Source organism: Haliotis rufescens, unplaced genomic scaffold (genome assembly GCF_023055435.1).
Source record: "Haliotis rufescens isolate VD_foot unplaced genomic scaffold, xgHalRufe1.0.p SCAF_5, whole genome shotgun sequence".
NCBI classification, from domain to species: Eukaryota; Metazoa; Mollusca; class Gastropoda; order Lepetellida; family Haliotidae; genus Haliotis; species Haliotis rufescens.
In genome coordinates, this window is record NW_025964223.1 from 56,830,842 (window position 1) to 56,853,212 (window position 22,371).

Consider the following 22,371-nt stretch of genomic DNA (forward strand, 5'->3'; position numbering starts at 1 on the left):
AAGGATTTTAAGCCAGGTCTTCATGTTTAACAAGACGGCAAAGAGGTATCCGAAACCGACCCGTCGCTTAACATATTATTCTCTGGCATACATTCCATCATCTAACATAATAATATTAAGCACAGACAAGGCCCTTATGAGTTCACCACTGGATACGTCGAAGTACACCACACTGAACTCCAGCCTCAAACTGTCAGACATGGCTGTTGATGACGACAAACGATTGGTGTTCATGTTGACTATAAACGATCCCAACAGTCTCATTGTGATGAATATCACCAACTTTTCCTTTCAATGGTTACATACGTTTAAGGTAAATGTATTTGTGTTTGTTGCCATAGATGATAAACGAAATATTTGTTTTGTCAAAATGGCCGATGAAATAAAATCGTTAAGTTATGATGGAAAACTTGTGAAGAGTCTTCATAAAGAGAAAGGAATGGGATTTGAGGATTTGACAATGGACTCTGAGAAAAATGTTCTCTATTTTATTTCAAGGGGTTATATCAAGAAAATGCCTTTATCAGACAATAAAGTGACCACGATGAAAGGAATGTCAGGTGTGGCAGATTTGATATACGATGATAATGTCCTCTATATTATGACCCATAATAAAGTTAAAAAAGTGAGAGGAAACAAGACTGTGGATATTTATAAGCTTACAGGTGAACACATACGTAGAATGTGCCTTGTACCATAAACATGAAAGTCACAGGTGATACTCGGGCATGGGTGTACAGGGGCATGGGAGCATAGGACCATAGGACCATAGGAGCAAAGGGCATATATCTAAAGGAACATGGTATAAGAGCATATGAGTTTGGGAGTATAGTAGCACAGGAAAGCAGCTGCATAGGAGCACAGTATCGGAGTTTAGGTGCACAGAAGAATAGGAGCATATGGGCATCCTCTCTCCGACGAAATAGGTACCAATGATTTCTGTCAGGCTCTCATATAACTTACGACATATATGATGCTACACATATTGGGTTTCGGGCAGGTGTTTGGTAAAAGGGTTTGCAAGAGACTTCAAAAATAATTAAATTGGTTAATGATAGCTTGTTAATATCATGTTGAGTATACATCTTTTAAAGAGGGACTATGCCCCACCGTGTGTTGCCCTCGTGTTTTCATTAGGCAGAGGACCCGTGAAGATTCCGGAATAGAATAGGTCTTCAGCAACCCATACTTGGCGACTATGCTTGTCGTAAAAGGCGACTAACGGGATCGGGTGGCCAGGCTCGCTGACTTGGTTGATACATGTCATCGATCCCAATTGCGTGGATCGATGCTCATGCTGTCAATTACTGGATTGTCTGGTCCAGATTCGATTATTTACAGACCGCCGTCATATAGCTGGAATATTGCTGAGCACGGCGTTAAACGACAAACCAACCAAAATCATTAGGCAGAGCAACTTGTTGCTTATCCAGATTAAGGCGATCCTTGATTATGCAGTGTAATATATCTCCATGTCATCATGATATATAAACTGGCGAAGCTCGCTATTATGTTTTGTGTCCTATGAGAGTGATATGATACTGAAAAATGGTCATCTTATCAAATTATCTGGACCAACGTCATTTCTTAAACGAAGCTATTTTTGCAAAGGCTTCTCCTATAAAGATTATAATATAATGACACTACGATGCAGTGGATACAATGGGTAGTTATTATGATACAACAGGATGACTTATGATTCAAACAGATTCCGACAAAAAGTGAATTATTTCTACTTTAACGACAAGTCGCAAGCTCCTTCCCAGTGCGTGACACCTTCGTTACCCTATCGATATTGTGGTTGTAACAAATGTGCAAGAATCTCCATCTTTCCCCAAATGTTGGGACATTTATTTTGTGTGGATGTCGATGGGATTTCCCAGATGAATTTACACTTGCGGGTTAAATCAGATTGGTTCGAGATTGCAGACTAAGTGAAAAGCACTTTCCCCTTGCATTCTTACTAAACTAATGACATGGTAGTTGAAATGAAATAGAAATTCAAATTGACAAACTAAATAATTAGGTGGGGGAAGAGTATTCGTTGTGATGACAGTGATCACTTGTTTATAATTAAATTTTTGTTGTATTCATTGTAATTCCTGCATTATAAATTGCTGAATTGGTCACGTGTTATTGCATTCGTTCTCCAATGAATGCAAGAAACTAAGCCACCCCCACCGAAGTGGACTACTTTATTACTACTGAATGTTGTGGGGAGTCCCAATATTATAGTCGAGGGAATAACCATTCTTCCCACGTGTATCGTCATGCACAGGACATTTCGCGAAATTCATGCATATTCATTTCCAAACTACCCTTTGAGACCCAACGCCGAGAAGAAATGAAACAGCAGATACACAGGTTCGCTCGCCTGGGTTCATGTCTTCGGGTTTCATTTCTAACCCGCATTTTTCCTACTGTGTCTTCCCGTTCACAGGAAACTAATGTTTGAATCTGGCGTTATCTGACCATGTCATTTGAAACAGCCGCCTTCTCCCGGACATATTGTGTTCCGGTTCGTTACTGTCTGATTGTTGCAGTTCTTTTCGCCCCTTTGCTTGATTGACAAGTCCTATGAATTTTGTTTTGATCCTAGCCTCCGTTGACTGGCTACTGACTTTGTGGGCGTGCTAAGTTATGTGCATAAATTAAACAATCACCTGATTCATGTCACGCCACAGTATGTATTCCTACACCAAGAATGGTTATCAATCTCGTCATTTTTGTCAGCTTTGATATATTAAACTGTAGTTGGTTAAACTATTGTAGAAAGTCGAATTTAATTATAAGGATTGACTGTGATTTATTTTCGTGTCATTTAGGTAGCGTAGCGTATTCTTACAAAAGTTTGCGCATCGGTTCTTCGATTCAAACCTCAATGAACCGAACAAAATGCACAATGAATCCTTAAGGAAACAGAATTGTCAGTCGGTTGCAACATCAACTCCAAGCAAAGTTGCAATCTGTCTAACACTGTTTGGAGCTTGGACTGATGGTAGCGATAGGATAGAGAGCTCCGCGAACGGGCAGTCGCTGTGGGTAGCTTGGACAGGTCGCGTATTAGAACCGGCGTACTGAAACCTTCGTCATGTCCAGTAATTCCTGAGAACACTCTCATGAGAGATGCCAATTGCATTGGTTGTGTGACGTGTGGTGATCTGTCGACCATCCATGATCTGCTGCCGTCTTATGAACAGTGGTAACGGAAGGAGCATCCACACGTAAAGTGGACACCATGCTCGCTTGGATGGTTGCTGGAGTTGATGAACGTGCTGTCACCAATGTTGTCCATTTCCATCAATACAGAATACCTGGTCACTTTGATACCTGTAGAAATATTCTGCCTGGTTATGTATTTGTTTCAAATGCAGCCTGTAAGCAAGGACAGTGTGTACTTAATACGTGCGAACTGTTAATGGTGTACAATACTTACGTCTCCTGTCATCGAACGTATATCTCGGCGGCATGTTAAGAACAAAACATTATCAACCATCAACGCAGTTAGTCAAAGGTTTAGAACGTTACAACTACCCCTTACACTGTCAGCTTAATGGTATGAGGTTAGTTTTTGACACGATGAGTGTCATACTACTAAACCAACTCAGAGAGCAAACCGTAGATTTCTAAAAAAGGTTGTAAATCAGAACTTTGTTGCCACCCCTCGCTGCTGGAATATAGCTGACTGTGGCGCCAGTTAGTATTACAAGCACTTCCACACGGTATAAAAGGAAAATTAACCTGACACCCCCACGTCCCCGTCCCCGCCCGCTCCACTGTTTTACTATTTCAACAAAGTGTGTCATAATATGCCAGGTGGAAACTTGACGAACAACGACTTCAGAGAGTGTATTGTCAAATTGGAATGCTTACATTTTGTTCATTATACTGTGTCTTATAGAAGCGATTCCGGTATTATTATTTAAACTATGGTTGGTGTATATAAAAACATATATGCGGATTTAAACCGATCTTAACTCATCAACGAATTCGTCCATTTCCACCTACCGCAAATATTAGACTCAACCGTAGCAACATCACTTACCACACGTTTATTTTATCATTGCGTCGTCAAAGAAGGTAGATAAACCTACTGTGTTTTCAATTAAATGTTTTTGAACATAGATTCCATACATGTATATTTACATGTATAACCTGAGGCGCATATATACGCGTTAGGTTTCGAATTTGACACAATTTCGCGTTCATTCTATACAGTAAAGTACGGTTCTAACGAACTCAAAGGGACTACGAATTTTAGTTCGTTATAACCGTAGTTCGTTATAAGCATATATACAGCATAACTACAGCAGATAGTCGGGACCACAAAAAGGAAGTTCGTTATATCCGTAAGTTCGTTATAAGTGTGTTCGTTATAACCGTAGTTTACTGTATATGTTCCCAAACAGATGTGAATGTAACAAAGAGTAATGACCTTTATTTGGCAAAGATGTTTTTTTCATTATTGTGCTTATCCAATGTCTGTCAATGTTTACTCTGGTAATTTTGCAAATAAATCTTATTATTCTAAACCAAATCAGTGTTTATTGATCCATAATACTGATGGTTCAGTTTTAGTTTAGAGAGTTTTTCTCGCGTCTGTGACTTATTCCTGATAATATGTTTAACAGTGATGCAAATATTAAAGGAAAAAACAGCCTCTTTGCTATATATTTGTGTTTAGAGAAAAACATGTAATGTTTTATGATGTAGGATATTAACATTGTGAATAATTGTTTTAACATTATTGTACATGTATTATGTTTGACAACCTTTACCTAAAGGAGTAAATTGTGTTGTGACGCTGCATGATTCTATTGATGTCCATATTTTACATTAACATTCTCAACAAAAAGGAAAGAGTATACACCATGAAAGGAACACATAAAAAGGTGTTCCATATGAAAGATTGTTTCATTTGTATCACAAGGCTTTGTAACCGTTCCAACCACCATCACAAGAGAGTGCAATGTCTCCTCTCACACCGTTCTAACCCGACTGCAGGGTAACAGCAATAGAACTCATTGAAAAATGTCCATTCCGAACTCTACCTGCATTGTTGCACTTGATCCCAAATAGCTGGAACAGGCTCGTAAGGGATACCCTTTTCGGGTCCTCAACAATGTCAATGAGTCCGTGTCAGTGTTTCACAGGCAATAACGGGTGTCAAATCCAATATTGAATATTGTGTGATCTTTCTTTCCATACCTGGGCTCTGACGGTTTGTTATATCCGGATGATAGCAGATGGAATGTCCTTGACAACAGTGCTCTGATGGTTCGTGATATTCGGATGTCAAGAGGGGTGGTGTCTTTGACACCTCTATTACAAATTTGTATCTCTTTTTCAGAATTGAAAATGATTCGCCTCTACCGTGTGGATAATCACACTTGTGTATATTTGTTTCTTGGTTAAGCATACATTGTAATGTTACTGCTGTACGGCTTCACATTTATATCAAATAATTCCACCTGAGCATGAGATATAATGTAATAGCATCATGATTTTATTGGTAAGCATGTCTATATAATTTGAATCAGTGTAATGGTATTGTATTGTGTAAACGGCTCCTGTTCAGTTCATATGTGGTATTGTAAAGAAGATATATTAAAAACATAAAAACATAAAATGCGTCTTAGACTATTCTTTGTACCGCTACTCTCTGTCCTGAAACTGATGTGAATTTCCTTCATGAATTTCAGTCTCATTACTGAAACGCATGACAGTTTGTTCTCTGAGACTCGGTTTAAGTAGTAGTCATACCAACCTTTTTACTGAGTCTTGTCTCAGTTTGTTTGTTGATATTCATTTCTTTACTGAGCCCCACGTCAGTTTCCGTATTGACATATGCCGGCTTCTTTGTTGAGTATGGTCTGTCTAATAAGATTCGTGCCACTTCTTTGACCCTCACCTGTGTGTTGTCAGTGATGACACTGGCACGGCCTGCAATTTCAGCCAAGGCTTTACGGGATGCATCTGTCATTGGAAATATGAGCGACAAAATACTTTCCATAATCATAATAAATCTCTTCATCAGGTCAATTGTATATGCAATTGTACAAGTACATACATAACTAGAATTTGTTTTACTCAAAAACATATATCTCCTCATCCTTTGTTTTATACATTAGGTAAATTTGTTACTGTAAATGTGTTTGCAAATCCAAAAAACAACCAATAATAGTAAATGATAGACTGGAAAGATAATGGTTTCATGCAGAAATGTTCATTTGTTGTAGAGATTTGGCGGGAAACAAAGAGGAAATTAAAAAAATATAAATAAAAAAATATGAAAAGGCAATAGTTGCACATGTATAGTTTCATGCAAAAATATTCATTAGTTTGGGAGTTATGGCTGGGAAAGGAAGTCTAGAGTTGTTTAAGACCAAATTGTTTCTATGGAAACGGAACAAAATGAAATTAAGTAGATGTTCAATGTAGCAAAATGCACCTTTAAGAGGAGGGCGGGGACATAACAAGGTTCCCAATACACACTGTATTGAGCTCTGTGACCATGTGACGGTGTCTTTGTTCTTGGCAAAATTGGCAATAGTGTTATGATGATTACAGATAAAACATTGCTCACCCACTCACAGACTAATGGGCTCGGGTGGTCAGACTCGCTGACATGGTTGATGCATGTCATCGTATCCCAATTTCGTAGATCGGTGCTCATGATGTCAATCACTGGGTTGTCTGGTCCAGACTCGATTATTCAGCTACAGATATATCGATGATCTGATATCGTAAATAACCATCAAATAGCCAATTCCCTTCCACTGATTTACCCACCTGAACTAGAAATAAAGGAGACCAGTGAGATCGCTTCATCTGATTCATTTTTAGATCTATGCATAAAGATTCAGAGTGATGAAACACTCTCCTCAAGACTGTATGACTTCAACACGAGGGATGACCTCAACTTTCCAATAGTCAACTTTCAGTTCATGTCGAGCAATAGTCCTGCAGCTCCAGCCCTTGGTGTCTACAAGTCACAACTTTTGAGGCTCAGCTATTCACGAACACCTGGTAGCGTCAATATTTGATAGTGATTTATAAACACATGCTCATGACATAGTCGGAATTGTAGAATCGACTATTGTTGATTATAAATAATGAACTATGGCTGTTGAGTAGCTAGTCTGAGTCACGGAGCTGTGCTCCTATGATCAGGGGTGTCGTAAAATAAGAATAAAGTAATAAAGAAAACGTGGTAAGAGCTTCACAGGTTTATTAATAACGGCTAATTCTACTAATAGTTGACAATAAAAGATAAGATAAACACAATCTGCACTGACACAGATCACTGATTAATTCCATCAGCGCAAATACACAACCAGTTTAGCTACCCAATTGTATTACAGCAATAAAAAGGAGAGTAGCTGAAACAACACTTTGACCAGATACGGACCAGATGCGTAGACTGCCAATTAAGTCGGCTATGACCAATTAACACCTAAGTCAATCAACTCCACACTCTAGTGCGTGAATAACCTCGCCTGAGTAAAATAACGGGAAATAAACACTGAGGGCTTATCCCTAAAATAAGTCACTTAGACTACAAAACAGACGATTACCTCTGAATATGAACTAGTCTTAATCGACTAAAGATTCTGTCACTTTGACTGAACAAGGAAATACCAAAGTTCCTAAGTAGTCAGTTAATCAAGGGAAGGTTGTTTCTTTACGGATTAGTCGAAAATCGGAGGATTGGAAACACAAGGTACTAAGTGCATAGTCAATTGAGTGAAGGCTGGTTATCCAGGGATTACTAGCAAAACTAAGTATTACAAACCCTAGTAACTAAGTTTAGTTCAGTTGTTGTTGTTTGTTGTTTAACGCCTCATTCAGCAATATTCCCGTTACATGACGATTGCCTGTATACAATTGAGTCTGACTCAGACAATCAAGTGATTGACATCATGAGCAACGATCCACGCAATTGGGATACGATGACATGCAACAACCAAGTCAGCGAGCCTGACCACCTGATCCAGTTAGCCGCCTATTACGCCAAGCATAGTCGCTTTGTGCGGCGAGCATGTGTTGCTGAAGATCTATTCTACCCCGGATCTTCATGGGTTGTTTAGTTCAGTACAACCAGACTGAGTCAGAATTTAGATTGACATAGCTCCGAACCCACTTACTGACGAAACCTGAGTTTCGACCGTGACCACTCCAGTAGGGGCACAATCGTGAACGATTTAATGAAGTCTGGAGGTTAAAGAAACAAAATCTAGACAGACTTTACATATAGAGCGCGCGCGGACGTCGGACTGTACAACCTACCCTGGACTGCCGGGTGAATACAACTGACTGGAGCACCTAGCTAACGTATGTTTCTGCACATGGGGAAAACACTTATAGCTAAACACTATATCTATACTGAAGATGTAAGGTTAAAAATAAAGCACTGAATATAGGCTTTCCAACAGTATCATTAAAGATACACAACAAGCTATGTGTAATTACTGATGAGGTAAAAATGACCGTAAATGCATGAGAAATATCTGAATGAAGATATAAATTTCCCTAATGTTTGCAAATCATAATTACAAAAACAATTTCAATACAATAATATGGTAGAGAACATACAAGATATAACAAACATCCAGTCAATACAAGGTTTCAGTGTGTCCTTAGATCACAAGAGAATGAAATAGGTGGGCCACAAATGCTCTAACACAAAATGATCTCACACTGTTCGAGGACGAGACCGCTGGACTTTGCCGAGCAGTGTCGGAAATAAAACAGAACCAAACAGTCACGAGACCATGACATGAGCCAATTAACGCCCGGGTGTCTGTAACTGTAAACATATATGTTGTATTGGTATTTATTTTTATATTGCACACATTACACCTGTTATTTACCTTGTGCAAGTTGATTAATATGGTGTTTTCACAGGCATTCTGGTGTCTGTACTTATTTGTTTACTCAGTGTGAGGATTCAGGAGAAGCATAGATTCTGACTGCCCCCGAAGAGAAAACGTAGAACAAGGAGTGCGTGGTTACAATGGCTGATTGTGTGTCACCCAATGCCCAACTGTGTGTTTTAATTTCTTCATCGGACCGCCTCCGTGGTCTAGTGGTAGAGCGTCTGCCCGGAGAGCGGAAGGTCCGGGGTTCGATCCCCGGCCGTATCTTACTAAAAGATGTTAAAAGATGGTACTTGTTGTTACCCTCTCATGCGCTCGGCATTAAGGGGCTAAAACAAGGACTGGTCGGCTCGGTCAGTTTTCTGTGTCAGAGTGGGGTATTCATGTTAAACTGCGGCATGGTATCTCAGTGGGCTAGCACTATAAATCGGCATCAGTCCTGTCTAGTACAAGCAGCCACACACACACACACATGTGCATGCACGTCGCTATATAAGTGCAATAATCTTGGACTCGACGTTAAACCCCATTTCACCTTACCTCACCTAATTTCATCATCAGTCGAAAGCACACATCTGGAGATACAGTGTGCAATTTAAATATGTACACAGCTAAGTCAAAATTTCTCCTGCAGTAAAAAATGGATTTTCCAAATATTTTTCAAGAAAGTTTCAAAAAGTTTCTTTCAAATTTAAAAACTATGTCGTTTCCTTGACTCAAATTACTGAAACTATGACAGTTTCCCGACGTATAAGTTAATAAAATATCTAGGAAGCATTTCTTTTACCTGAATTTGAAATTTCTGTGCATGTTCTGACGAAGTGTCTACTGTTTCATCTTTTCCCAAAATTGTTCTTTGTGTATAGTGTATTAGCATGTACGTAGCAGTTAAGCCAGTATATGAACAGTCGAAGAATGCGTTAATGGTTATTTTAGTATCGACCATGCATGTTTCACATAGTACAGAGACATGCATCTTAAGTAGGAATTTCAATATTGTTGTTGAATCTTTAGTTCACCTGGCACTCAACTTTCCAGTTGGGTTTAGGCTGTTTTAACTATATCAGTTGTATCACGGCCTGTCATCTTGATGTGATGGAAAGACTTTAGGCCTGAAGTGTTATACAGCATGCTTTGCAGTAATGTGTGTGTGGTATGCGTTATATTACAATCTTTTGGTCACAGAATTTTCAATTTCACTTTCCAACTTAGTCATGATTTTAAAGGTGTTATAAAGTGTCTTTAGGACTGAATAGAAATTAGTAGCCATATTTCTGCATGTAGTATGCAGTAATAATGTGACTAGGGTAAGTATTTTATTGTGGGAGAATGTCAAAAACTCATTCAAAATTCTAATAGAAGTCTCTTTGAAAAGTTCACGTTAATTTATGAAATCATTCTTTTACAAAGAGATTTGTTCGCCATCCAATGATCATGGGTTCGAAAACCATATTGGACATGATTATGATCATTGGTTTGTCAGCATACCCGTTGACACACACTTTCACTGATATGCTCAGATAGATTTTGTTGCAGTACACAGTTAACAAGGTGAGCTACATTATTACACCTTCATGTATGTTAATTTTGCCTGGCTGTTGCGAAGCCTAGTGTGCAGTGATTCCATGAGTTAGACATCCAGCTGACGCTGTCACAATAAGTTGCACAAAGATAAAGAAGAGAGGAATCAAAGAGTGAGTATTCACGATTTACGAACAACGATTAAATTTAAGAACAAATATACATATTTATTCTTTTAAAGCCATTGTTTTACGATACCCGGTTGTAATACAAATATTACATAATTATCTAAACACTTTCCTCTTTACAAGGCTGAAATGAAGTAAAATGCTAAATGTAGCTCAAAATTCGGAAGTAATAAATTAAATAAATTATTTCAATTAATAAATTAAAATAAAGTGTAAGAAAAGATACCCGTATTATTCAATACGCTGTACTGGTAAATGTACTGGAATAAGCAGGGTCCTGCTGTCTCTAGCAAATTTTCTAAATATATTTTTGGGGGTTCCCTTATCTTCTTTTCTCCCTAGTTGCGGATTGGAATTCATTTCACATATATTTACATCAATCATACATTACTGTCAACGGATACGAGCATTCACATATTTTGCTTTTTATGTATGGTGGTGGTGTTCGAATATACAAAAAACGTCTTCAAGTTGGTTCTAATGGTTAAGACCCGTGAAGCTCTTCTAACGATCCGTGAAGTGTAGTGTAGGTCTTCAGCAACCCAAGCTTGCCGTAAAAGCGACTATGCTTATCGTAAGAGGCCTCTAACGGGATCGGGTGGTCAGGCTCGCTGACTTGGTTGATGCATGTCATCGATCCCAATTACGTGGATCGTTGCTCATGATATCAATCACTGGATTGTCTGGCGCAAACTCGATTATTTACAGACCTCCGTCATAAAGCTGGAATATTGCTGAGTGCGACGTTAAACAACAAACCAACCAACCAATCGAATATACCAAAACGTCGTCATGTTGGTTCCACTGGTTTCATGCACAATGTGCCACAAAAAGAGTTGTCCTGTAACTCCATGATAACCCTCCTGGTAAATGTAAAGGGACTGGTCCCCAGAACTTTAACACCCTTGTACTGATCATTGGCTGAACTTGCTGCGTGTAGTTAGTGACCAGGTGGCTCCACAAAAATCTGTAAGGCCCAGTAAATATATCACCAAATCCCTGTCTAATCTCTGTCTCCATAATCTAGTACAATCAAGGAAGGACGTTCATTATATTTATCTGAGAATTTGAGACAACTGGAATGAATACCACGTGGATTCTCAAAAACTCATTGGATCTGCTTGAATTGTTTGCAGTCTCAGAAAAGAACCAAGTTCAATTATGTCAAAACATTTGATTTTTCAACTGAAAACGACTATCCCCCTTGACAAACTTAAGGAATACATTTACTCCTTGGTCAATGGGGCATTTGGCACTTAGCGTGTTGACCTTGGACACAGTTACATATAATAAATCTTATAAAATGAAAGAAAATTTCATCCGAAGTTTGCAGAAAAAAACAATATGTGAAGTGCTGGACTTCGTCATAGATAGTATATCTTTGTGTAATCTGAGGATAGGACATTTAGGAAAGAAGGAGGCATCCCCGTGGACTCTATGTGTGTCTTGTTTACTGGTCTGTTTGTATTCACATAAAATGGCTTCTCAGCTCTGCACAATCAAAAACAAGGGAATTTGGCCAAAACATTTCACTGAAGCTTCACGACCAAGTATATTGTTGATCTGAAAACTTTCAATAAATGTCAAATAACCAGTTTCCACTGATTTACCACCCACAACTAAAAACAAATGTGACCAGTTCACCCACCTCATCTTATTCATATTTCGATCTGTACATGAAGATTGAGAGTAACAGTAAAATATTCACAAATCTGTATGATAAGATAAATTCGATTTTCCAATAGTTGTTAACTTTCCCTTCACGTTTAGCACGATTCCAGCAGCTCCCTTTGAGCTCCCTTTGATTCGAGAATCCTCTTTCTACGAAGATTCCAAAGACCGTAATACAATTTTTGCTCGGAAATGTTTAAAGAGTGTAATAACATTCAAGGTTTTAGTAAAGCCATTGAACACCATTGAAATAGCCAGATCCTTCCCCCAACCGTTACTTTAAAAAAGTTCATTCGTGCCTGCTATCTAAAATATATCGTTTCTTGTATTGTGGATATCAATAACGCGAAGTGGAATACTGACACATACTGTTATTTTTTCATAAATAAATAATGACCTTGATATTATGACACGTGTGTATGATACTGGCAGGGTACGGCAGACAACACGCACTTCCAACAAATGAATCAAGTGTGAAAAGACTTACATTTGATCTTGTTCTTCAAGCACAAATACTTGTCAACAACTCAATACACATGGTGTTCAGATATGCATCTGCATGAAGGGTTAGCACGTTTCATACCCAACTTATCTACCAGTGAGTTTACAGTAAAAACGGGGCTGATCAGTAGATTAGTACAGCATTATTTGTAAGTACATACAGGCACGTGGACATTGCTGTCTTGAAGATCACAAGAAACCAGTAAACAAGTCTGTTTGATGCATTATTGATGCTTTAAATTTACGCAAACATTCTGAGACAAGTGAAAATACAGTGTGGATTCTCCCAAACCTGTGGATTCCCACTTTGGAACTTTGCACACCACTTTCCCACACGACAAACTTAAGGAAAAACGCCATTCCTTGACCCATGGGGCGTTTGTTGCTAGTAAATGATGAAACACTGAGTAGAGTTGTCTTCTTGCAACAATACTCTTTCTATGTGACGGCAGATACTCTTTGGTTGTCTTTCAAGGTTGAAGTAAAATATCAGGGCGTCCTTCCACAAAGCTAAAGCTATAAAATGTCCGTGTTTGTGTGAAAGGGTTTCACATATCTTTACTCGCATCAAGATATCAGTTTTGTCTAAATTGGCTAGTTTGGAATTCATCAGGGAGACAGGTCGAAATTGCCATTGCGCTGGTAGCCATGACCCTATTCTTATGCAGTGAGCCTTCTAGGATTGTATACTTCGTGTTGTTTCATTGACAGTATGCTATAAAAGCTATAATGGAGTGTGTGTAGGTGTATCAGCCTTTCTCGTTAATTTTCACAAAGTTGTTTCATTTAGAATGCTCCCGTGAAGACCCGGGTTAGAATTGGTCTTCAGCATCCCAAGCCAGTTCCTTTGCTTGTAAGAGGACTAGTGACTAAAATGAGCTTGATGAATATTATCGTATCCAAGTTGTGTATATCGATTCTTATGATGTCAATCACTTGATTATCTACCATACTCAGTTATTTACAGTTCGTCGTCATATATTAGGAATATTGCTGAGTGCAAAAACAAAACATTTCGAGTACGCCAAAACAGAGATCATCAAGTCTTAATGCATGTTTCAGCCTCCTTTACTTGCAGTTATAATGTTGCTTCCTTCATACGGCGTCTGTTTGAATATATCAACCTTCTTAGATAGTATTCATCCTGTTGTTTCATTCTCAGCGCGTTAGCGAGGGGTCACGGGGTCTGTTTACACATAACAACCTTCTTAGCTAGCATTCATCCTGTTGTTTCATTCTCAGCGCGTTAGCGACGGGTCACGGTGTCTGTTTACATATATCAACCTTCTTAGTTAGTATTCTTCCTGTTGTTTCATTCTCAGCGCGCTAGCGAGGGGTCACGGGGTCTGTTTACACATATGAACCTTCTTAGCTAGTATTCATCCTGTTGTTTCATTCTCAGCGCGTTAGCGAGGGGTCACGGGGTCTGTTTACATATAACAACCTTCTTAGCTAGTATTCTTCCTGTTGTTTCATTCTCAGCGCGTTAGCGAGGGGTCACGGTGTCTGTTTACACATATCAACCTTCTTAGCTAGCATTCATCCTGTTGTTTCATTCTCAGCGCGTTAGCGAGGGGTCACGGTGTCTGTTTACACATATCAACCTTCTTAGTTAGTATTCTTCCTGTTGTTTCATTCTCAGCGCGTTAGCGAGGGGTCACGGGGTCTGTTTACATATATCAACCTTCTTAGCTACTATTCATCCCGTTGTTTCATTCTCAGCGCGTTAGCGAGGGGTCACGGTGTCTGTTTACACATAACAACCTTCTTAGTTAGTATTCTTCCTGTTGTTTCATTCTCAGCGCGCTAGCGAGGGGTCACGGTGTCTGTTTACACATATCAACCTTCTTAGTTAGTATTCTTCCTGTTGTTTCATTCTCAGCGCGTTAGCGAGGAGTCACGGGGTCTGTTTACATATATCAACCTTCCTAGCTACTATTCATCCCGTTGTTTCATTCTCAGTGCGTTAACGCAATGATTACGGGTAATGCATCCGCAGATCATCATTTTTCACTGTATTCAACATATTGTTTCATTTACAGAAGGCTAACAAAGCAGACAAAAACCTTGGCATGTTTGAGAAGAAGATGTTCGTCTGCTTAAGGGTATCTTCCTTAGCAGCTTTTATCGGTGTGGTTTTTACTCTCGATATTTATCGAAGGCCTTTTGGTCCTAAGATGTGTCAGGACCTCTGTCGCCAGACCCCTGGATGTACGTCCTACGTCTACTCGACCTCCGATCTCAGTTGTCATATCACTGACAACGATAATGACCATAACGAAAACGAAAAAAAGAAATATGTTCCTGATAAATCTCAGGTGAGACGGTACAGTAGCGACTTTATTCGTTTTTTCACACAAGTAAACGTATCGTGGTTGCCTCACGCTATCTCTTAAAAGTTCTCCTCAGGTCGCCTGGTCATTTAAACACTTGCAACGTAATATGGTCTCTCTTTGAGAAATAAGATACCGAAAGGTCTAGTCTTCTGTATGATATAATCTTTATTAAACTTTTCTGTGCATAATTTTGATGTGTCTGTTACCCTTTGAGAGTATACACAATTCAATGATATATCACCAAATGTAACTTCCCACACCAACTATATTGTTTGGAAATTGAATCTGTATGTCGTAATTGTTTTAAGAATTGAATTCAATATTTTTTACATTGATGGAGGCATATTCATGTAAGAAGTACGGAACAGCAATAACTTCACATACTGCATTTGTAATCCTAAAAATATATACTGCAGACATCAATACGAAATCAGTGACATCCTTCAGCGCAATAATGCCACACAAGCCCCGCCCTCCTATTATCAGCCAATCAAGAAACAGAAGTCCGTTAGGCGGCGTGGCCTCATGTTTTTTCGGTTGATGAAAACGATGTTATATTGCTTGGTTAGCCAGTCAAATGTCACGGAATCAATTATAATATATTCATAACATATATACTTTGTAGTTGGTGTTGTAATGAAAACTGTGGGTGAAAAAGTCCTGCTCTTCAGGTTTGGTTATGGCCGCTTCAGATTAAAAATACAAGAAGGAAAATGTCAGAAACCTAGATAAAATGTAATGTTGAAATGAGTTTGATCAGTGAAAAGTGCCTTTTGAACGTTTTGTGGGGGCCAATGTCTCTCTTTTAATTACATTAAATTGATATCACATACTATGTCTTACAAACAAAATTAGTATTTTCAGTAATTTTGAGTCATTGTTGAAAAAAACTGAAGAGCTGTGTTAACGATTAATGCTTGCAGCTGTAAATATGTGGATGGGGGACCACGACTCTTCCATTACTAAGAACCCTTCTTGCTGATCGTTCCAGGTGACCCACGTTGCAGCAACGGAACTGGCATGTCCACGGAATTCTAAGGTTATTCAGAGCAGAACTAAGGGACTTCAATGTGTGAAATCTCTTGAACATGGTGAGCGATTTTTATTTTAGCGGTGTGGTTTAAAGAGAGAAAATACTCAGTGTTGGGTAAAGACACACATTATGACATGATTGGTGAGTGAGTATGCTCAATATGACGGCATATGGTCCCACCGCCCCAAGAATATATTAGGTTTGGTTGTATACGCTACATATATAATCAAATAACAGAGAAATGGGGTTTAACGTCGCGTCCAAGAGTATTACACTTATATAGCGACGTGCATGCATGTGTGTGTGTGTGTGTGTGTGTGTGTGTGTGTGTGTGTGTGTGTGTGTGTGGCTGCTTGTATTGTCCGGACTGATGCTGATTTATACTGCTAGTCCACTGAGATATTAACATGAATCCCACACTCAGACACAGTATACTCACTCCGAGCTGACCAGTCCTTGTTTTAGCCCCTTAATGCCGAGCGCCAGACAGGGCAACAACAAGTACCATCTTTTAAAGTCTTTTTGTATGTCATGAACCCCGGACCTTCCACTCTCCGAGCGGACGCTCTACCTCTAGACCACGGAGGCGATCCCCATATTTTTATGAGTGGTATGAGAAACAAATTCGGTATTATATTATTCTCATCGAAGCAGATGAAGGAAGCATTTCAAGCATTTGGTTACAGGGATCTATTTTATGAATGACATGGAACTTCTATTCCAACAGTGCTGTTTTGGAACCAGGTAATCTCGACATCAACGTGGTCGCAATTTTAACTGCTCAACAAGAACGTTACAACAGGAAAATACAAGCGGACATATTTTTTGATGTTTTGAATTTGCATCGATTATGTAGTTCACGAATAAGTGACATAAAATGATATGTTTTTTTCAAAGCATAAATAACATGTTGATTAGTGTGGAAATTCAGAAACGGAACTATTTAGAAATGGTTCCTCAAAATAATTAATGAATTAATCGTCTTCCTCTTTCAAGAAGCCTAATGTCTATTCCTTTTGAGGAAAAGCGTATTTTTAGAAACTGTCTCATTTCCATAATATAATGTTACCTGCGGATGTGCACTTTTAATTACTTTCAGAGATGCAAAGAATAACATCACAAAAGAAGAAGAAATGGACACGTATCATTATATCCAGTTTTGCGGGAAGATTTTTAAGCCAGGTCTTCATGTTTAACAAGACGGCAAAGAGGTATCCGAAACCGACCGGTCGCTTAACATATTATTCTCTGGCATACATTCCATCATCTAACATAATAATATTAAGCACAGACAAGGCCCTTATAAGTTCACCACTGGATACGTGGAGGTACACCACACTGAACTCCAACCTCAAACTGTCAGACATGGCTGTTGATGACGAAAAACGATTGGTGTTCATGTTGACTATAAACGATCCCATCAGTCTCATTGTGATGAATATCACCAACTTTTCCTTTCAATGGTTACATAAGTTTAAGAAACATGCATATACATGTATGTATCTTGCAATAGATGATAAACGAAATATTTGTTTTGTCAAAATTGCCAATGAAATAAAATCGTTAAGTTATGATGGTAAAGTTGTGACGAGTCTTCAAAAAGAGAAAGGAATGGGATGTGGTGATTTGACAATGGACTCTGAGAAAAATGTTCTCTATTTTATTTCAAGGGGTTATATCAAGAAAATGTCTTTATCAGACAACGAATTGACCACGATGAAAGGAATGTCAGATGTAGCAGATTTGATATACGATGATAATGTCCTCTATATAATGACCCATACTAAAATTAAAAAAGTGAGAGGAAACAAGACTGTGGATATTTATAAGCTTACTGGCGTACACATAGGTAGTATGTTATCTGTACCATTAGACAGATTTAGAATGTGCCTTGTACCATAAACATGAAAGTCACAGGTGATACTTGGGGATGGTTGTACAGGGGCATAGGAGCACAGGACCATAGGAGCAAAGGGCATATATCTAAAGGAACATGACATAAGAGCATAGGAGTTTGGGAGTAAAGGAGCACAGGAAAGCAGCTGCATAGGAGCACAGTATCGGAGTTTAGGCGCACAGAAGAATAGGAGCATATGGGCATCCTCTCTCAGACGAAATAGGTACCAATGATTTCTGTCAGGCTCTCATATAACTTACGACATATGTGATGCTACACATATTGGGTTTCGGGCAGGTGTTTGGTAAAAGGGTTTGCAAGAGACTTAAAAAATAATTAAATTGGTTAATGATAGCTTGTTAATATCATGTTGAGTATACGTCTTTTAAAGAGGGACTATGCCCTTGTGTTTTCATTAGGCAGAGGACCCGTGAAGATTCCGGGATAGTATAGGTCTTCAGCAACCCATACTTGCCCTAAAAGGCGACTATGCTTGTCGTAAAAGGCGACTAACGGGATCGGGTGGTCAGGCTCGCTGACTTGGTTGATACATGTCATCGATCCCAATTGCGTGGAGCATATGGGCATATTTTATGCTACACATATTGCGTTTCGGGCAGGTGTTTGGTAAAAGGGTTTGCAAGAGACTTCAAAAATAATTAAATTGGTTAAAGATAGCTTGTTAATATCATGTTGAGTATACATCTTTTAAAGAGGGACTATGCCCACCTTGTGTTGCCCTTGTGTTTTCATTAGGCAGAGCAACTTGTTGCTTATCCAGATTAAGGCGATCCTTGATTATGCAGTGTAATGTATCTCCATGTCATCATGATAAATAAACTGGCGAATTATCTAGACCAACGTCATTTCTTAAACGAAGCTATTTTTGCAAAGGCTTCTTCTATAATGATTATAATATAATGACACTACGATGCAATGGATACAATGGGTAGTTATTATGACACAACAGGATGACTTATGATTCAAACAGATTCCGACAAAAAGTGAATTATTTCTACTTTAACGACAAGTCGCAAGCTCCTTCCCAGTGCGTGACACCTTCGTTACCTTATCGATATTGTGGTTGTAACAAATGTGCAAGAATCTCCATCTTTCCCCAAATGTGGGGACATTTATTTTGTGTGAATGTCGATGGGATTTCCCAGATGAATTTACACTTGCGGGTTAAATCAGATTGGTTCGAGATTGCAGACTAAGTGAAAAGCACTTTCCCCTTGCATTCTTACTAAACTAATCACATGGTAGTTGAAATGAAATAGATTCAAATTGACAAACTAAATAATTAGGTGGGGGAAGAGTATTCGTTGTGATGACAGTGATCACTTGTTTATAATTAAATTTTCGTTGTGTTCATTGTAATTCTTGCATTATAAATTGCTGAATTGGTCACGTGTTATTGCATTCGTTTCCCAATGAATGCAAGAAACTAAGCCACCCCCACCGAAGTGGACTACTTTATTACTACTGAATGTGGGGGAATCCCAATATTATAGTCGAGGGAATAACCATTCTTCCCACGTGTATAGTCATGCCCAGGACATTTCGCGAAATTCATGCATATTCATTTCCAAACTACCCTTTGAGACCCGAGGCCGAGAAGGAATGAAACAGCAAATGTACAGGTTCGCTGGCCTGGGTTCATGTCTTCGGGTTTCATTTCTAACCCGCATTTTTCCAACTGTGTCTTCCCGTTCTCAGGGAACTAATGTTTGAATCTGGCGTTATCTGACCATGTCATTTGAAACAGCCGCCTTCTCCCCGACATAATGTGTTCTGGTTGGTTACTGTCTGACTGTTAGGGGCGGTCGGATAGCCTAGTGGTTAAAGCGTTCGCTCGTCACGCCGAAGACCCGGGTTCAATTCCCGACATTGGTACAATGTGTGAAGCCCATTTCTGGTGTCCCCCGCCGTGATATTGCTGGAATATTGCTAAAAGCGGCGTAAAGCCATACTCACTCACTCAGTCACTGTCTGACTGTTGCAGTTCTTCTCGCCCCTTTGCTTGATTGACAGGTCCTATGAACTTTGTTTTGATCCTAGCCTCCGTTGACTGGCTACTGACTTTGTGGGCGTGCTAAGTTATGTGCATAAATTAAACAATCACCTGATTCATGTCACGCCACAGTATGTATTCCTACACCAAGAATGTTTATCAATCTCGTCATTTTTGTCAGCTTTGTTATATTAAACTGTAGTTGGTTAAACTCTTGTAGATAACACGTGTCTTCGTTGTCGAATTTAATTATAAGGATTGACTTTGTTTCTTGCGGGTCATTTAGGTAGCGTAACGTATGCTTACAAAAGTTTGCGCATCGGTTTTTCGATTCAAACCTCAATGAACCGAACAAAATCCACAGTCAATCCTTAAGGAACAGAATTGTCAGCAAAGTTGCCATCTGGCTAGCACTGTTTGGAGCTTGGACTGATGGTAGCGATATGATAGAGATCCGCGAACGGGCAGTCGCTATGGGGAGCTTGGACAGGTCGTGTATTAGAACCCACGTGCTGAAAACTTCGTCATGTCCAGTAATTCCTGAGAACTCTCTCATGAGAGATGCCAATTGCATTGGTTGTGTGACGTGTGGTGATCTGTCGACCATCCATGATCCGCTGCCTTATGAACAGTGGTAACGGAAGGAGCATCCACACGTAAAGTGGACACCATGCTCGCTTGGATGGTTGCTGGAGTTGATGAACGTGCTGTCACCAATGTTGTCCATTTCCATCAATACAGAATACCTGGTCACTTTGATATCTGTAGAAATATTCTGCCTGGTTGTGTATTTGGTTCAAATGCAGCCTGTAAGCAAGGACAGTTTGTACTTAATACGTGCGAACTGTTAATGGTGTACTATACATACGTCTCAGCCGTTCAACGTATATCACGGCGGCCTGTAAAGAACAAAACATTATCAACCATCAACGCAGTTAGTCAAAGGTTTAGAACGTTACAACTACCCCTTACACGGTCAGCTTATTGGTTTGAGGTTAGTTTTTTACACGAAAAGCAAATGCGAAAATGCACCGTAGATTTCTAAAAAAGGTTGTAAATCAGAACTTTTCTGCCATCCCTCGCTGCTGCAATATAGCTTACTGTAGCACCACTTAATATTACAAGCACTTCCACACGGTATAAAAGGACACCCCCTCCTTTAATGTTGCAAATAAATCTTATTATTTTAAACCAAATCAATGTTTACTGATCCATAATAGTGATGGTTCAGTTTTATTTTAGAGAGTTTTTCTAGCGTCTGTGAATTATTCCTGATCAACAGTGATGCAAATATTAAAGCAAAAACAGGCTCTTAGCTCTATATTTGTGTTATGTGATGTTTTATGATGTAGGATATTAACATTGTGAATAATTGTTTTAACATTATTGTACATGTATTTTGTTTGACAACCTTTACCTTAAGGTGCAGATTGTGTTGTGACACTGGAATCTTTCTGTTGATGTCAATATTTTACATTCAATGTAATTAAAGTGTGAGTAACTAAGTTGGTTTTTTTAACGATGCTTTTAACAGTTATATCACGGCGTGTCAGCTTAATGTGTGAGGAAAGCAGGTCTCAGACGTTTACCGGTGAAACCCACGAGCATGGGTATGGTGCTGACAAACCTAGAAACATAATCGGGGCGAACCGGGATTCGAACCCACAATCATAGGTTTCCAGTGATTGATATCATGAGCATCGATACACGCAATTCGGATATGATGGCATGCATCAACAAAGTCAGCGAGCCTGACCACCCGATGCCCTTAGTCGCCTCCTACGACAAGCATTGTCGCTTTTTACGGCAAGCTTGGGTTGCTAAAGACCTATTCTACCCCAGATCTTCACGGGTCACAATTTATGGATAACAACTTCTTTAATTACTGTAAAGGCGACGTTTCGGGACAAATCCCTATGCCGTTGTCAAACAAGGCTGAATGATGAACATATACTGAATATATATTAATAGTAGGAGGAGTAACAGCAATTGCATGCACGAGGGAGATTAACATGAGTAGGTTAAGTAATGACCACAGAAGGATAATACTATAACAACATGAGGTTTGATTGGCCGCCTGACTTATTGGTTTCCCCATCATGTTGTTACAGTTTTATCCTTCTGTTGCCATTACTTAACCTACTCATGTAAATCTCCATTAGGGGGCACGGGTGGCCCAGTTGTCTGGTGAGCCGCGATTCGTTGTGCAGAGATGCGTCCCTTGGGCACGCCAGGAACCTATGATTGTGGGTTCGAATCCTGGTTCGCCCCGATTATGTTTCTAGGTTTGTCAGCACCATACCCGTGCTCGTGGGTTTCACCGAAGTGTGA